This window comes from Pongo pygmaeus, chromosome 14, assembly GCF_028885625.2.
Source record: "Pongo pygmaeus isolate AG05252 chromosome 14, NHGRI_mPonPyg2-v2.0_pri, whole genome shotgun sequence".
Lineage (NCBI taxonomy): Eukaryota > Metazoa > Chordata > Mammalia > Primates > Hominidae > Pongo > Pongo pygmaeus.
Window position 1 is genome coordinate 64,661,231 of NC_072387.2, and position 12,198 is coordinate 64,673,428.

Here is a 12,198-nt window from a genome sequence, read left to right on the forward strand (position 1 = left end):
TTCCAAGTCTTTGCTGTTGTAAATAGTGCTGCAATAAACATACATGTGCATATGTCTTTATAGTAGAATGATTTATAATCCTTTGGGTATATACCCAGTAATAGGATTGCTGGGTAAAATGGTATTTCTGGTTCTAGATACAAGATGCACAATACAAAATCATTAATAAGAAATGTGTCTTTAGTAATGAAGGGTTGTTATAGAGTAAAAAACCAAATATAAATGAATCTGTTGTAAAACTCCAAGCTTAGTATATACTAACAGATAATAAATTGAAGAAGGGAGGTTTAGGTTTCATTTCAGAAAGTTTAAAACAAAAATCTTTATGAGAAAATTAGAAGTTAAATAATGAAATGGTAATTTTTAGATTATGTACCCTAGAACTTAAAGTATAATAAAATATAAATAAATAAATAAATAAATAAATAAATGAAGAATGAAAGAAAAAAGAAAAAATGCAATGGAAAACTGAAGGCATATTGTTAAAGCCTAATACTCAAGCCATTGGCAATAAGTAAAGGAGTCCTATTAAGATAAAAATATAACTGAGTAACAATGTGATGGATTTTTTTGTTGTTGTTGTTAAATAGATTTGGTCTTTTTCCCCAGCCTGCATAGATTTAAGGCTAAAATGTTCTTATTCACAAACACATAAGAGATAAGTAGTTTCCCAGCTGGTAACATACGGAGCCTGTTTTGGGGATTTCTCCAAAATGTTATTATAATTTTTAATATATTTCCTTTCCTTCATTTGCTTATTTCCCTGTTCTTTCAAACTATCTGTATTATTTAGACATATTTAAGGTAAAGATGATATCGCATGCATTGGAAAATGGAATTCCATAATGTAACTTAAATTATGTTATCCCAAAAATAGAATGCTCAAAATTTTATTATAAAATACAGGTATTTGACATTTTTAGCAAGCTTATTTTCTTTCTTATAGTTTTATTTTGTTTACTGCAAAATAATAAGATATAATTGTTTGGATGTTGTAAGCAGGATACTCTGTTTTTGATTTCCTGCTTTTGTTGGCTGTGACCTTGAAATATTTACAAAATGTTTTGTTTTCATAAATATGTGAACATTATCTTCATATTTCCTGGAAGAATTAACACTAAAAATAGAATTTCTGGGAATAATGTCGAAATGTTGGTTAATCATTATTAGCTGATACAATGATATCATTACTTAGAACATCATTCTTCCAAATAGGGTAATTTTAAAAGAGAATAAATAAGTAAGGTTAAACATTCACATATTTATCATGATTACCAAAATGTGATACCAAAAATGAGCAAGATTAAACACCAGGGTTCTTCAAAAATACTTAGTAGAAATAAATATTTAGTATTTACTTTCAAATTTGAAATGCTATTATTTTTCAATCAAATTATTTTTTCTGCAACACAGACCCCCATGATTCACATTTACCTATGTAACAAATCTGCACAAGTACCCCTGAACTTAAAAGTTTAAAAAATACATTTTGTTCTACTATGTGCTAACCACCAATGCTGCATACATTATGTATAATGATGAACAGGGTCAAAACTCTCCTTGCCTCATTACATTCAGATACTAGAGAAGGTTCCAGATGAGTAAGCAGGAAATAATAATGAAGCAATTAGAGCTAGTGATGGGGTGGTAGGGAATGAGAGTACACGTAGAGGAGAAGCACTACTCAATATTTTCTATGTGTTTTTGAGTGTGTTTTAGGTTGATCAGGAAAGACTGCCATTTAAGCTGAGGTGTCAAGAATGGGGTCAAAGGACAAAGTAATAAATACCTAGTGTGACCAAGTCAGAAGATCTAATGTACAAAATGAGGACTATAATTAATAATGGAGAATTGTATTCAGAATTTTTGCTGAATTAGTAGACTATAGCTGCTTTTGCCAAAGGATGGGAAATTAGTAACTATGTGAGATGATGGATAATTTAATTTGTAACAATATAGTAACCATTTTACTATATATATATGTGTGTTTTATAACATCATGTTGTATATATTAAATATACACAATAACATTTATTTTCAATACAAACTTCATTGCATTTTTCTATAGGTGGATAATGCAAAATTATATATTGTTGGCAACATTTCTGTGCATGACTGTAACATAATACATTTCTCATGTAACATATTTTCCTAAAAGTTTCACTTTGGAAAATTTATGTTTTCTTTCAAAATTTGAAATAACAGTTAGTTTCAGTAACATCTATTTCTGAGTACCATAAAAATAACACTTTAAGTTTTAAACAATTTAGAAATAAATTTGAACTTTATAAATTAAAATAATATTTCATAAAATTATTTTATTAGAGGTATATACTGAGCAATTTATTTAAATAAGTCACTCTGTGCCATGATTCTAAAGCTTTCTCTCTATAGATATCTTTAATATATATATATTTTAAATATCTTTTATATCTATGGATCTGATGTATCTTTCATTTTAATTTAATTGTATATCTGGTCTTCAGTGAAAAGTCTGGATTCTGATCTTAATCCAAAGAGTTTGTCTTCCTGGAAGCTTCTCATAGATTTTCTTTCAAGAGGGAGTAAACCACTGACCATAGGAGCTAAGCCTAAATTATTAGGTATGCTCAAGGCAAACCTCCTATTCTCTGACTTAGCCTGGAGCCAGCATAATTCTTGAGTCTCACTTAGTAGTGTAAAATAACCGACATTACATTTTTAGGTCTCTGAACCACTTTAGGAAGGAAAAAACTTCCTTTAATACTTAAAAGTGAAGAAAATTCAGGCAACTATGACTAATATTTTTAAGCAAAAAAAACAAAACCAAAAACAAAAACAAAAGCATTCCATATTTTTGGCACAGTAAATATTTTTTTCTCATCTAGGAATTACATGGGGCTAAATTTGATAATTAAAAAAAAACTACTCACCAATATTTACAACGAGGATCATCCAATATTTGTAATGTAACCTAGCCAAAAATGCAAAACTGACCAGAAAGTATTATCATGGTCTTAAGGTTGTGTTTTATAACACTTAGGCTAAATTTAACTATGCCAAACAAATGCATTGGTTCCTAAATTTTTATGCTTATTTTTATGTATAAATTAAATTTTATGTGGATGATACAAACTACAAAAACACATTATCAAATGATTTGATCATTTTCTTGCTAATGTTCTAGAATCAAGGCAAAAAATAATGAAGTCTAATTCAGGGTCAAAAACCAGTGATAATGTTCCCTTTAATTTATGTAATTAAAAAGTTTTGAAGAATTATTTAACTCTATGTCACAACATTTATTTCATTATTTTTAGATTTGAATGAGAGAATATTTTTTAATAAATTATTTTGAAATCATGAATCCTTTAGGTGTCCATTTTGAGTAAGATATCAGGCAAACAGTTTTTCAGGTGGACTAACAAAATGTGCAAAAAATTTGAAAATACTTCGGCAACCCTAGAAAAAAATCATTGTCCTCAGCCTTTGTGTTGGTGATGAGACTAAGCTATTTTATTCAACCACTCCCTTCAAACAGATGTTGCCTTAAAAAAGCAATAATAGTCTGGGAAGTTTTCCAAATTCATTTATACAAAAATAAAGAGTACAATTAGAGCTACATTTTATAGGGTTTTTCATTATCCCATTATCATCTGAGTCTCTTACACAGGACTGTCTGTACCTGTTGTGTGTAGGGCAATGGAGCCTTCGTTGTGTGCATCCTTTTGTGATTTTAATGCGTTATTCTGTAGTAGGTATGCAGGAAAAAATTCAAGCCTTTCATCAAAGACTCACTCTGTGGAAACGTCACATGCAAGAGAGTAACTCAATTTGACAATATGTTTGCTTTCTTTTAGATGGAGCTGGTCAGTGTGTACTGCCTAGTTTTCAAACTTAGAAGGTTTCCCTGACATTTCTAAAATGTACATTGTGAAATACACAACAGACATAGTAGGAAATTGTAAAATGTTTATATGTTCGTTTGGGATCACAAATGTCACTACAGCTCAATTTAATTGCAATTGTAGGAGGTAACTTTGGGCACAACAGCTATTATATTTTCATAACTATGTTATGTCCCAATATTTTTTAAGTAAAATGCGTTCTTTACTCTTGTGATATAACTGGATTTGTACTGTGATTTTCAACTAGAATATTAAGCTTTATACACCTTTCCTGGTTTGAAGGCAACCTGTACTAATAACTCCTGTCACTATTATTTTAGTTTTCCACTTATTTTTTATTTAATCAACAATCTGAAAAAACGTCTAGAACCAGAGAAAGGGAAGTGTAGAAACAACTAAATGTGTTTCTCAATGAACCTGGTTGTACCCATGCATAATTCAGAGAGTGGTCCAAATAAAGTTAATACTGATACTGTAAGTAATACTGTGAATACAGTTACAGTTGTAACTGTACATCAACTGGCATCTTAAGAAAAAAATCACATCATTTATTTTTTTAAATTTTTTTTGATTCTGTAGCATCAGGCACTCTGCTAAGTAATTTTTATTATTATCCCACCAAATTTTCACAAAAATAATTTTCATATGAATATAGATATATCTTGACATATTTTTAACTACAATTGAATTAGTTAGAATACAATACACATTTTTTAAATTACTATATTTGTGGCTCTATCTATAACATTTAAAATGAAGCGATTTTATGAATTTTTTACTTATTCAATGGGCAATTCAATGTTTCAAGGATTCTATCTAATGTCTCCTATTTATTAATATTACACTAAAAACCTGTTCAGTAAGCTTAGCTCCCCACACTATTGTTTAAGACTATATGTTAATTATTTGATTAATAATATGATATAGATAATAAATTAGATTAAATTATCAATGTACTCATCCTTTGGTAATCTTCATATAACATGTTAGTGTTCCAGAATACAATCTATAATAGTTTAAACTGGAAAAGGTAGCCTCCAAGAAAATATTATAGGTTAAAATATTATGTCCTTAAAATATTATGCCACACTGCAAATCATTGACTTGACTCCTTTATCATTTAGTAATTCCCCTCTGCATCCCTCATAATTTTTTTTTGTTCTCAGGTTTACTCTATCTGAAATTAATATAGCAATTTTAGACTTGTATTATCATTACCGTGGTATATCATGGTATAGCAATACAACAGCACAAAAAAATGTAGGTGTGTCTTTAATGAAATAGGTAAAGAATATATATGTAGAATATTTTAGAACCATAAAATAAACCAAAGAGCATCTAGATAGACATTAATTCTATGTTTATAGATAAAAAATTAACTATAAGAAAATTATTATTTTTAATTTTTTTCTGTTTTTATTTACAAAGTTCAGTGAAGCAATATGGCATCACAATTTAGAAATACTTTAATCGCACTATTATTTAACATTTAAAAATCTAATTTTTGATATTCAACAAAAAATTATAAAAATAATTTTACATTTATAAAATGAATCATTATTTCACAACGTGTTATTCATTCATATTACTTGAAAACAATTGTATGCTATGTAAAAGGAATAAATTTCCTTATCAATATTTTGAAAATATGTCAAAAAATTAGTTCCTTTCTGTCCAGCATTTTTGACAGTTCAGTATACAAAATATTATATTACAAATTTCCTAATTATAGTTATTGAAGCCAAATCATTACTAATAATTTCTAAAACATAGCTGTTTGCTAAACATATACGGATAAATTAGGGGTTTCATTAAAAATGAACTTTATGTTTTGTATTTTAAAGTTATTTGCTATGTTCTGAATGTTTGTGTTTTTTAAATTTCATATGTTGAAACCTAATCCTCAGGGTGATGCTATTAGGAGGTCTTTGGAAGGTGATGAGGGGCCTTTGGGAAGTGATTAAGTCATGAGGATTAGTGTCTTCATAATAGACACCCCAGCAAAGCTGCTTTGTTTCTTGCATATATCAGGGCAAAGCTAGAAAATGGCAGGTATGAGTCGGAGACCAAATTTGCCAGTTCCTCTAATTCCTTGATCTTGGACTTCCCAGCTTTGACAACAATAAGAAATAAATTTTGGTTGTTTATAAGCTTCCCAAGTTATGGTATTCTGTTATAGCAGTCTGCATGGAACAAGATGGCATTTTTTATATCTTCTAAGAGAAAGTCTGGCAAACTCAACAAAAACCTGCAAAAGGATATTTGTATGTGTAAAAATAAAAAAATTATTATTCATGAAGCAGACACTACAGTAAGTTTTCACAAAATAAGGGTTAACCCCCATCAAACAATGATATCTTCTATGGTTTCACAAAGGTAGCAGGTCTTGAAGAAATTTTACTGGTTTCATTAAACCAATTATAGCTTTTAAGTAACCATTTTTCTATGTTGAGTTTAATTTTACCTCAGCAGCCAATAAGTTAACATTAATATAATCTTTTTACTTGTAGGGTAAGTGGGATTTATGACATCATAATCTTAGTCCTGCTTAAAGACCTTGAGAAAGATTATTTAATTCAATCTTTTAGAGCTTGGAATAGTTTTTCTAAAATATATCATTGATATTAATAATTACACAGCCAGTTTTCCCTCTTATCAACCAGAGAGGAACCACTGACTCATGAGGTAGCCCATGATTAATTTGTTTTAAAATAAGCTCTAGCTTGGAGATGATATCAAGTAGTTTAAGGCTTCAGTGAAGTATATTCCTCAGTCTGCTGAGGACAATTTGTACATCCCTCAGCTGCTGGATTTCAAAGTCTTCTAAGCCAATTATTTGAATCTGTTTTAGTATTCATCAAATCTACTTGGTGAATATTTTATTTTCTTTAATATTTTTTAGAAGAAAGTCTTGTTAAAACTACAAAAGTTGTTTCTTATTAAAACTGCAACAATTTACACTCATTGCTTACATGTAAATATATTATAGACAACATGATAGATAATATCCAATAACCACTCAATTGCATATATTTAAGAAACACACTGTGAGTAAGAAGTTTGCATTTTTTATTCCACAAAAAAAATTTATAAGCATTAAAGTCAACCAGACCTAGATTTACATTTATGAAATTCGGTTATGTTCTTAAACCCTCAATTTACATTTATTTTATTTATAAAAGAGAGATAATACTCTGTCTCCTACAGTGTTGTTATAAGGACTAAATAAGGCACATTGATGGTAGATAGCTAATTTGTCCCCAGGATCAGCTTTCTTTGAGTGTCATGGCTTTGGCTGACACAGAAATTGCAGCTATAGATGATTCTCCTGGCCGCCCTGGGACCCAGCTGCAGGCATGTGCTGATTTCTTGTCAATGGAGAATTATTTCTAGATTGTTTCAGGAGAAAGAAATAAATGTCTGCCTAATTGGAGTCAATCTTTTAGGAGTTTCTTTGTTACTGTTTAGCTTGTATCTTAACTAACATGTCTTAGCTTAACATAAATCTTCAAAGACAGTCACATTTCAAAAAATATCCATTCTTTCTTGGAATGGCTTTTTATAATTTCCTAAACTTAGGATAGGCGTATTTAACTGTAGACCAAAGAGATGCTTCTTTGCCACAGAACACCCATAGGAGAGTCTTCAAAAAGGTATACCTTATTCTACAGCAATTGCTTTATTTTTCTAATCAACAAGTTCGTAATTTATTTTTAAAAAAACCTTCAGTTTATATTAAACTGAGATTTCTGATCCACTATTCTAAGTTTAAAAAGTACATTTTGTTCTGCATCACATCACAATAAAGCAATTACTTATGCATTTCAATCAATATTAAGGAAACAAATCAAAGGTGTTATTAGGCTTAACAGATGCAGGCAGAATGCAAGGGCAGATGGAAGAAACACACTACATAAACATCTTTAAACTCAAATATACATTGGTTTCAGGTGAAAGTTTCACACAGTAGCAACAACAAACAGAATGAACATAGGATACTGTCTTATAACAGTTCCATGAAGAAGCCTTGGATCAGTTTTTGCCAAAAGTACTATCTTGAGATGTTTCAAGACAAACAGCTTTTCATATTTATGCAGTGCTGTTCAGAAATAAACACATTTTCACAACTGTTTTTGTTTGAAGAGAGGCTGGTGAAATGACTGAAGCTTGATTTGTAGCTGTTCTGTAATCTTCTTGTGCAGAGCCTTGTGGTGGGGAAGGGAGTGGAGTTTCAGGAGTTCAAATGTGGTCTGCATCAGAACCAGTGTGTACATGGGACCTAAAAGTACAGTTTGTCCAGTTAATGGATCTTGAGATAAGTGTGGATGTATTGGATGATGGAGATGACTACTATCATTGGAAGCCCCATTTAACATTTCCTGAAGTAGGTGGCCAATTTAAGTCATCTGCAAAAGTTTTTTAAACAAACTGTATTTGCTAAATCATTTGCCAAATGATGCGCAGCAGTGTGGGCAGCAGCAGAAACAACTCTCCAAACCTCCCCCCGGGAGCCATACTGCGGATCGTTGATGGAGTTCTCCAAACCCATCCGCCCTTGGAATTGCATGTTCCTAATGTTTATTGGATCTATGCAGCCCATTTAAGTGTAGCCCTTTCACATCTGGGCCAAAAAATACAATTGCCTTTTGGATTTCTTGAAATGGTTGAACCAGCTCATCTAGAACCCGACTGGTTACACTGCTAATCTCAAATTCACAGCTGTTGCAGTGAATAATATAGTTGTTTCCCAAAAGCAAAATATCTTTATACATCATGGATCTCTTTATAGCTCCAGGCAGTTAAGTGTTACCTTGCATGAGATCTCAACAGTGCCACCTTATCATCCAATGGTAACTGACAGAAGGCAGAAATATATTTAGCCCATTCCACCAAGACTAAGAGCAGCTGTTCCAGAAATTCACAGACATCACCAACACTTTCTTTTTTTTTTTTTTTTAACATGTATATCAGTACTTGCCCCAAGGCTTGAGACTGAGATCTGGCAAGACAGAACTTCAGCTTGTGCCAGTGTGTTAATGGAGGGGATATTGCTGCCATCACATGTGCTTCTTCTGGTGCTTGTTCTATTGCATTCATTATGCACAACTTCTTTTTTCATTCCTGCTCTAAAACACTTTCTTAATTGACAGTATCTACATTGATTCCTTTTGGCCTTGACAACAAAACATTGCTGATGGAACCTACAAGAATAAACGTGACTCTTGCATATGCTGCATCTGAAGAAGCCCTTGCACCCACCACAGCTCAATGCCCCACAGTGTTTTCCTGTTGCCTTGACCCACATACAGCACAAAGACAGATGCAACTGTTGTCTGGGTATTCATATTTGTCCTCTCTGGGGCAGAAGTACCTGCGCAGAGCCACTCCTGGAGCTCTGGAGCTGCAGTCACTGCAGCCGCCTCATCTCCCTGCAGCAAGTCCCTTCCATCCACCTCAACGGCGATATCTGGCGCCACACTTTTGACAATTATTTTTCAATTGATTTACAGATTTAATATAATTCCAGTAGAAATCCAAGTGAGTTATCCTGTGCATATTGACAAACTGGTTCAAATGTTTACATGAAAAGACAGACAGGAGCCCCAGAATTATCCACAACAAACCAAAAAAAAAAAAAAAAAAAAAGCAAAGCTGTAGAACTGACACGACCTCACTACCTGATTTCTAGAATTACTGTAAATCTATTGTATTCGAGATACTATGGTTTTGACGCAAGGAATAGACACATAGATTAATGGAAGCAAACCCTTAACTAGAATCACACAAATGTAGTGAACTGATCATTGGCAAAGAAGTAAGGGCAATCCAATGGAGAAATGTATGTCATTTTACCAAATGGTCAGGAAAAATTAGACATCACCTGCCAAAAAGTAAACCTAGGGATAGATGAAAGATCTCATACCTTTCAGAAACAATAGTCCAAAGTTCATCATAGAACTAATTGTGAAACACAACACTATAAAACTCCCAGAAGAAAACCTAGGCAAAAACATGTGATGTTTGTTTAGCTGATGTGATGTTAAATACAAAACTGAAGTCACAGTCTATGAAAGAAAAAGAGATGATGTGAAGTTGTTGAAGTTGAAATATTCTGCTCTGTGATAGACACTGTAATGACAATTAAGAGGCTAGTCACACCCTGGTAGAAAAAAAATTGCAAACACATATAAAGGATTTGTATAAAAATATGCAAAATACTTTTATAACTCAATAATAAAAATAAATAATCCAATTGAGAAATAGACAAAACATCTAATCAGACACTTCACAAATTAATATATACAAATGGCAAACAGGTATATGAAACTACTCCACATCACGTGCCATGATGGAATTGCATATTAAAACTCCAATAATAAGATAGCACTACATATCTATTATGATGGCTGTAACCCAAAAATTTGATAATACCAAATTCTGGGAATAAATCAAAGCAATAGGAAATCTCTTTCATTACTAATAAGAATGCAAATGGTACAGTCATCTTGGAAGACAATTTGGCAGTTTCTTACAAAGCTAAATATAGTCTTACCATAAGATCCTATAATTGTGCTCATAGATATTAGCCAAATTCAAAACTTATGTTCAAACAAAAACCTGCACATAAATGCTTATAGAAGCTTTATTCATAATCCCAAAAAACTGCAAGTAATTAAAATCTACAATAGGTGAATAAATAGTCAGACTCCAGAATATCCATTCAATGAAATATCATTCAGTGATCAAAATAAGTAATTTACATTTCCTTTATATTTTTTATGGCTTGATAAAAATAAAGGAAATGAAAATGTACATTGCTAAGTGTATTAGTCTGTTTTCACGCTGCTGATAAAGACATATCCAAGACTGGGTAATTTATAAAGAAAAAAAGGTTTAATGGACTCCACAGTTCCACGTGGCTGAGGAAGGCACATAATCATGGCAGAAAGCAAAAGGCACATCTTACGTGGCAGCAAGATAAGAGAGAATGAGAGACCCAAGCAAAAGGGGAAACCCCTTAGAAAACATCAGATCTCATAAGACTTACCACTACCATGAGAACAGTATGCAGGAAACCACCCCCATGATACAATTATCTCCCACTGAGTCCCTCCCACAACACATGGGAGTTATGGGAGCTACCAGTCAAGATGAGATTTGGGTAGGGACATAGCCAAACCATATCATTCTGCCCCTGACCCCTCCCAAATCTCATGTCCTCACATTTTGAAATCAATCATGCCTTCCTAACAGTCCCCCAAAGTCTTAATTCATTTCACCATAAACTCAAAAGTCCACAATACAAAGTCTCATCTGAGACAAGGCAATTCCCTTCCACCTATGACCCTGTGAAATCAAAAGCAAGTTAGTTACTTCCAAGATACAATGAGGTACAGGCATTGGTTGGATAAATACACCCATTCCAAATAGGAGAAATCGGCCAAAACGAAGGGGCTAAAAGCCCCATGCAAGTCTGAAATCCAATGGGGCAGTAAAATGTTAATGCTTTGACTCCATATCTCATATCCAGGCAAGATGTGGGTTCCCATGGTTTTGGGCAGCTGTGCCTCTGTGGCTTTGCAGGCTCCCCTCCTGGCTCCTTTCAGGCTTGCATTGTCTTTGGCTTTTCCAGGCATACAGTGCAAGTTATAGGTGGATTTACCATTCTGGGGTCTGGAGGATGGTGGCCCTCTTCTCACAGCTCCACTAGGCAGTGCCCCAGTGGGGACTGTGTGTGGGGGCTTCAATCTTACATTTCCCTTCAGCACTGCCCTAGAAGAGGTTCTCCATGATGGTCCTGCCCCTGCAGCAAAATTTTGCCTGGGCATCCAGGCTTTTCCATACATCTTCTGAAATCTAGGTGGAGGTTCCCAAAACTCAGTTCTTGACTGCTCTGCACCCGCAGGCTCAACACCACATAGAAGCTGCTAAGGCTTGAGGATTGCACCTCTGAAGCTGTGGTCCAAGCTGTACCTTACCCTCTTTTAGCCATGGCTGAAGCAGCTGGGATGCAGGGCACTAAGCAGCCACTGCACAGAGCAGGGGGACCCTGGGCCCTGCCCATGAAGCCATCTTTTTCTCCTTAGGCCTCCGGGCCTGTCATGGGAGGAGCTGCCCGAAAAGTCTCTGACATACCCTGCAGACATTTTCCCCATTGTATTTGGCTCCTTGCTGCTTGTGCAAATTTCTGCAGCCAGCTTGAATTTCCCCTTAGAAAATGAGTTTTTCTTTCCTATTGTAGTCTCAGGCTGAAAATTTTCTAAACTTTTATGCTCCATTTCCCTTTTAAAACTGAATGTTTTTAGCAACA

The 12,198-nt window shown here is 33.3% G+C and overlaps 1 pseudogene; it reads right to left on the reverse strand.

Annotated features, from left to right (window-relative positions):
* Window positions 1-8,008: 8,008 nt before the first annotated feature.
* Window positions 8,009-11,952, reverse strand: LOC129011322 (hepatocyte nuclear factor 4-gamma-like; annotated as a pseudogene).
* Between the last annotated feature and the right edge of the window lie 246 nt (window positions 11,953-12,198).